This window comes from Pinus tabuliformis, chromosome 5_1 (assembly GCF_031772625.1).
Source record: "Pinus tabuliformis cultivar Carrire ecotype Pingquan chromosome 5_1, CPIR1, whole genome shotgun sequence".
Classification (NCBI taxonomy): Eukaryota; Viridiplantae; Streptophyta; class Pinopsida; order Pinales; family Pinaceae; genus Pinus; species Pinus tabuliformis.
Genome location: NC_142305.1, coordinates 594,927,403 through 594,934,616, shown reverse-complemented (window position 1 = coordinate 594,934,616; position 7,214 = coordinate 594,927,403). Strand labels below are relative to the sequence as shown.

General features: G+C 33.4%; 1 pseudogene; it reads left to right on the top strand.

Moving 5' to 3' along the window:
- The first annotated feature begins 213 nt into the window (after positions 1-213).
- Positions 214-4,383, top strand: LOC149166270 (conserved oligomeric Golgi complex subunit 5 pseudogene; annotated as a pseudogene).
- Positions 4,384-7,214: the final 2,831 nt, after the last annotated feature.

Below are 7,214 nucleotides of genomic sequence, written 5' to 3'. Positions count from 1 at the left end.
GGAATTCGAATTTTGTTTCCTTTTTCTTCTGTCATTTCCATTTTCTAAATTCTCACAATATCTTCACTGGTGCATTATTCAATCCATTTCGGGCCTATGGGCTTTCGGATCTGCACGGTAGCGCCTCGAATTCACATTCCCATTCACCAGGTATATATTCTTGCTTATCGCTACAATTCTACAATGTCGAATTTGAATAAAAGGGAAAAGAAAATGGTGAGGTCCATTAATACATTTCACAGACTTGGAGGTGGGTTACTATCACTTGAAAACAACACTCTGTCATACCCCTTTCACTACATCGCCTAACTCAAACCCTCTTCGACCCACTTAGAGCCCACTTTGAAAGATCCATGGTGGTGTTTGAATGATGGACCCCTCAAAGAAGAATTCATGAACAATCCCATCTTCGCCAAATTTCTTTCTGATGATTTCATCTAGATGAAATTTTCTAGCAAGGCCCTCAATAATGGATCTGCGGTTTCGTGCATAGATAAGCTAGTTGAAGGGATTCACTTGCTCTAAAATCAGCTAAGAAATGAAGCCTATTCACAACATGACGAGCCAAATAATCTAGTTGACGGGATTCACTTGCTCTAAAAGCAGCTAAGAAATTAAGCATATTCATACCATGACAAGCTGATTCAACATATCTAGAGCTTAAAGGATGCCAAGGGGTTTTGAACGTAGTTAAATCTTGGCTTAGCAGTTTGTAAGGACTGGTGTAGAGAGTTATGTCTGAGATTGTAGAGTCCTACAACATATCAAGTGAAATTCCCAACAACTTACCTCCAAGAGACTGTTGAAATTTTGTAGACCACTATTAGGGTTATAAGACAAGTGAGAATGCTAAGAGAATTGATGGATTTTAAAGGTTCTAGCAACAATTTGGACCTCATGAAATCTTCTCAAATGTATAATGAAATCAAAACCCTGAGAAAGGAAGGGGATCTGCTGGGCATCGAGGTTGTCGATGAGGAGATCCCATGGTTAATGGAAGCGAGGAACCGATTGCAATCAGAGGCGATGAAGGTTTTTGAGAGCGTAATGGAGGCTTTGAACCAGGCTAATGTAGGAAGTGCCTTGCAACTATATTACAACATGGGGGAATTGAAATCCATTGTGGAGGGCATGATTAGTAAATACAGGTCCTAAGCTGTGAACCTTGTGAGTTGGGGATTGGACATGAAGGCCATATTGGTTAGTTTTGGCTTGCATAGGATTCAGAGGAGTGTGGTGTGTGGAACACCGCATATCAGAGGTAGTCTGAACATTGAAGGCAAAGGAGGGGCTATGGAAGAGGATGGGATCTTGTATGGACCAGTTGCATTTGATTGTCATTATAGTGTGGCATTTACAAAGGGTGTCGTCAAGGAAGAGGGATCCTTTCATGTATTCTTTGTTTTTTGAAGAATTAATGCAAGTAATGCAGGTATGTACGTGTATGTAAATGCTACCATGTGTTTCTTGATCTGCAGTTTACAATTTTTATAACTAACACTTGTTTTGGTGAATAAAATTATATATATCTTTTATTAATTTGCATGGGATGTTATAGGGATTTTAATACAAAATATTACTTGAGCCATATAAACTCACTACAAATTATCCTCTGGATTCTCAAATTTTTAATAAATCTACTTGATACCATTATCGGTTGCACCTCCTATTCAAACCTTTCATAACAAATCCCTTCATATGATCAACCCTATAATTTAGAATTTCTTTGTTTGACACACATAACAAAAACATTCTACCAATGTTCACTACAAAAACTATGATCTCTATTGCCAACATCTGATAAAAGGAGGTCAATTTTCTACTTCTACATACTACTTGGTTGTTTTCTAGCAGGCTATAAATGATACATTAATAACAATAACTGAAGGCAAAAAAAAAACATAGGACTAAGAATTTTGGTTTTCTACTTGGAGATGTTTTCCACCTGAGATTTCTGGCCTACAAACTGCAAAAATCCTTCATACTCCTTGCCTATGCCTTTAAGTCACTTGATTCCCAACTTGAAGAGAAGGTAATGTATCATGTTCATCTACAACTGTATGTTATTATGCTTGTGCTGGATGTGATTGTTGTTTCCTCCTCTTGCCCAGGTTATGAGTAAGAATTTTCATTCACATTGATCAATTGGATGAGCTTACTATTTAGCTTGCACATCTTGATCATGGTAGAGTTCATATTTCCATCTGTATGCAACAACATATTCCTCTTCATGTTCTCCTTGTTGAATTTCTTTTCGATGATATGAACTATAATATCTATAAGGAACAATTCATTGCACAAGAATGCAATTTCTCAGACTACCTAAATCTTAATACATGGAAAACAAACCAGTGTGAATGTAAACGAGAAAATATGTTCTGTTGATGATCCATCTATGTTCCAACCAATTTATATCCAATGGAATGTACTTTTAATTAATAAAGAAACTAGTGTGGGACATGAGTCTCCCAAATTATAATGAAATAAAGTAGCCAAGTTATGGATTTTCATATTTACATATATATATATATATATATATATATATATATATATATATATATATGTTTAAATTGATAAAACATAAATTATAAAATGGAATTGCAGAGAAGAGAAACGCTCGGCTTGAATTATACCATGTTCAAAACGTTTCTCCTGATTCTATTTGATGTCATAAGAAGGATGCATGCTCAAAATGAAATTTATCATATAACTACTACAATGTTGCAATTGAATGGATTATTTTATGTTCAATTATGGGAAGTCTAACTTTCAGAATAAAAGAACAATACTTCAAGTATGTTAAATCTAACTGGAAAAGTATAACACTAGATTGGTTGACTCTAACCTTTATGCTTCAGGGCATGGCGGTTTTGTCACTACATTGTAATAAACAATAGAACAACTCATTCTGTATATATATATATATATATATAGGTTGTCAACAGTTTGATACAGTGAACACATCATCCTTGCTACAAATAGTGAATGCATCCTATTATGACTATCTATGAAATATTGTGAAAGGTTCATTGTAAATTCTTTGAGCAATGTTCTATATTTTCCACAGTCTAGAAAAAAATTGCAAATATCTTTATGCTCTTGAAATTGTTTCAACTTTAAATTGATTTGTTGTTGCTATTCTAGAACCTTACAGTTGATCAAAACACTCATCCTTAAATTTAACCTGGAAAATTTGTGCCTCCTTTTCTGATAAGGGCTAGTTTGATATTATTTTTTTATTTTATTGATTATGTTTATATGAATTTAATAAAAGACACATGTCAATTGGGTTTATCTCAGGCAATTGGGGTGAATAATTGTTATCGTCCCCACCCAGGTTCAATTCATGCAAGTGACATGATGAGCTTTGTTGTAGTGGCTTTGAGCGTTGTTGAGTCTGCATCGTCTCCCGAGGACTAAAACATGTGCATTCCTCATACGGGATGTAGATATATTTCTCATGAAAGAAATTAAGAGACCCATATTTTTGTTTCTTAGCCGTCATTTATTTATGCATATTGTCTTCAACTTCTCAAATACTTGTTTCTGAACTGCATTATCCCTTTTAATTCCTCTCTATAAAGATTTCTTTTAAATATCGGATTTATACTATTTCGTAAGGTTATGGATTTATTAAGCAATTATCCTATTACATCTAATGTCGTCATTAACACATTGCATAACTTACCAATTAATTTAGCATTGAAGTAAGAAATTCCCCCTAATTCTGTTTGCAATTTTTTTTCCTCTAAACCATTGAATGCTACATGGACTTTTGCTTTATGTGTTGTAGCATATATTCATGTGATGATTAATCTCACAATTTTAGCTTGGTCAATATATTTACATAAAGCTTGTCATGACTATATAGGAAGGTGATCCAATGTTGATAGATCGAGTTTGGTATGTGCTTGTCAAGGCTTTTGCAAGTAAAATGAAATATACATTCACATCATCAAGTTTTGTAAAAGAGATACTTGTCTTGGGTGATCAAATTTTTTTGTCCATGGTAGAGAATCTGATTGAGAGAATTTTGCGAGACATCAATGTTAAGGGTGTTCTTCCAGCTATCAAGACAGAAGGGAAAAATCAAATGCTAGCTACTATAAAATCTTTCCAAACAGCTTATTTGGCACATTGTCTAAGGAGTCTTTCAAATCTTGTCAATAATTTATTCCATTGTCCAGTTGAGGGAGTATTCCATCACAGGAGAAAATCTCAAGGCTTATTTCTTGCATTCAAGAAGAAATTGAAGCAGGTAAATTGGACACACATCTAACACTCCTTGTTTTACATGAGATCGGTAAAGTCTTGCAGTTGCTAGTAGAAAAATATGAGTATCAGGTACCACGTTTTTTCCCATATTCAGTTTTTTGTTTGTAAAATAACCTTAAGTTGATTTTCAAATATGCATTACCTTTTATGTTTCTTGGATGCACATTTATCATTTCACCCTTTTGGATTCACTTATTTATATTGATATGTTTTTTTTTGGGGGTCTGTTCTTGTATTCCAAATTTCTATGTAATGCTATAATTTGCAATTGTTCATATCAAGTAACAAAAAATAGACATGGTTACTAGACTCAACTGTCAAAGCCCAAAAACCCGAATTATTTGCATCTAGAATTGAGTTGACATTTACATGCGATGAACCTACCAAATGAATTCTAGTTCAGTACCTTGGGACTGCTCTGCTGCATTTCTTCTACATAAAAAACCATTATAAATTTAGCTCTATAAGAAAGGACACAAAATAACTAGCATATTGCAAATCTTAAAAAGTTAAAACAAGAATCCCCAATTCTTGACTTTGCAAGTAGAAGTATTTTTGTGTCTATTATATTTTTTGAATTATGAATCATTTATGCATCTCATATAATTATTTTATTTCAGGTTAGAGAATGATGTTTTCATGTAATTTCATTCTCATTTAATGATGAGAAGCAATGGTTCACCCATTTAAATTTCAAATATGTTTCATTGTCTATTAGTTATTAATCATTCCAAATAAAATTCTTTTTTATAATTTTATCTATAATCATTTAGTTTGATGAGTTTTCCCCAGCCCACTATTTTTATTTTTATTTTTTTGTTATCAAACTCAAACACGAACACAAACTAGGTGACGTAGAACATAATATTGAACATGTCATTAAAAATAATGGGTCCTTGGCACATGAGCTCCTATACTACAAAATGGGATGGCCACCAACTAGAAGCTTCTTAATGTAACTACTACATAGAAATGTTTCAATATATATAATATCAAAATGAGGTATTGTAACATGTCAAAATAAATCCCTAATTGTTGCATGAAGGTAATGGATATTCCTTTTAATATCAATTCCTCTAACTCCCCTTACAATTTTTAGGCAACAACGGAATCACTTAGTCTAAGAGTGGCCTAGGTCCTTTTGCTCATCCTTAGGTACCCCAAAACAATAACTCATTGTTTTAACTATTCTGTTTCTTCAAGGCTTCCCTACCTTTAGCTCATAACTTTTTTTTTTGGCATTTGGTTGTGAGCTAGCAAGCCATGCATGATACATTGTGAACTACTCATTCTTTGTATATTAGAGCTAAGCATAGAAGCTTGACGATAAATTCTCCACATTGAGCCTAAAATTTAGTGCACAGATTATGTATTTCTCTTCACTTCATTTGTCATCGCATTGTACATTTATTTGTTAGGACAACATTTTAATTATAGTATTTACTCTTCCAATTGTTTAAGGGATCATTTAAAATAGGAAAGATAAAATGTTGATTTTAAATGGGGTGGAAGAAACAAGTAAATTATTAGACTTGGAGGGAACTGTTGAAAATTGTAGCAAGAGAAGGTCTTCTCTAGCTCATGCTTTAGCCAAAAAGACCACGAGTTGTCTTTCCTTTGACCATGGAGCGTTTTCATGGAGATGGTGAGTGTGTTTCCATTTTGCAGGAATAATATTGACAAGTTAATGTGTAGTGTTGGAGAATTAGTCATGCGTAGCGTTGAACGATTAGTCAAAGCCCACAAACTTACTTGTCATTGTCACAAAATCTGTGACCTGAATCTACAACCTACAAGCAGAGAATTTACTAGCTCTCTAAATTTGCGAAATTGAATCCTTTGCAAACTAAACTTCCTTTGCAAATTAGACTTCTATGCTAACTCTTTCAAATTAGACAATTAGATTTCTATGAAAAAAACATATAGTGATGTATGCAAAAAAAATAACAATTAGATTTCTATAAAAAAACATATAGTGATATATGTAAAAAAAGACATTTAGTGACATATTTAAAAAGCATAAATCAAATTGCTTCATAGTACTTGTATGTCGCATGTTGAAGTATTTTCCTCAATTACTGCCATACTTAACATAGAGTAGTTAGACTTTTTTGGCCCTGGGCAGGCCCTTGTTCCTTTCTTTTTTGGGGGAAAGAATGCACCATTTCTCTCAAAACTTTCTATTTGGGCATGATTAATGGGATAACGAATTGTGCTCTTCGATGGAATCTCAATATCTAAAACTTCAAGAAGCAATATCAGTTCAAGGTCTAAAATTTCACAAAATAGAACAGGAAAAGAACAACGACATGACATTGTTGTGAGGGTGCTAGAATTGGGGCAATGGAATGAAGAATCATGCAAGCAATCAGATAGTAGATCAATACCTTCATAGCTTCTATGAGGTACATGAATAATGTTACCCTGTGCTTGGAATGTCCTCCGAGTATTAATTTATTTTTTCAATGATACTTTTGCGACAATGTTTCAAAACATCATTTGTTATTTGAAATGTTGTAAGAAAAATATATCTTACTCAATGACATCATGTAGTCATAGATTGTACCAGATATATGTATTTTGGAGACTTACAAGTTAGTACTAATCACTAAATTTTAATCAACAAGTACCTAACCACATTTCACTGTGGAATCAGTAGCAAACAACACATTACAGTTAACCAAATCATGCCATATTAGTTGGAGCCAATTGAATAGATTGTAGTGGGTTCTCTGTTTTCCTGTGCTAAGTAGGTTTTCATGTTGAATTGTTTTGGTGTTGTAAGTATTCCATGAGTTTTTAAAGTTCCTTTCAGTTATATCCTTGATTAGAATTTGAACAACTAGACAGTATTTTAGAAAACTGAAATTCTAATCTAACAACCTGCCGACCTCCAAACATAGTTTGAATAGTTTACAAGCAATCCATGCTAATTTTTT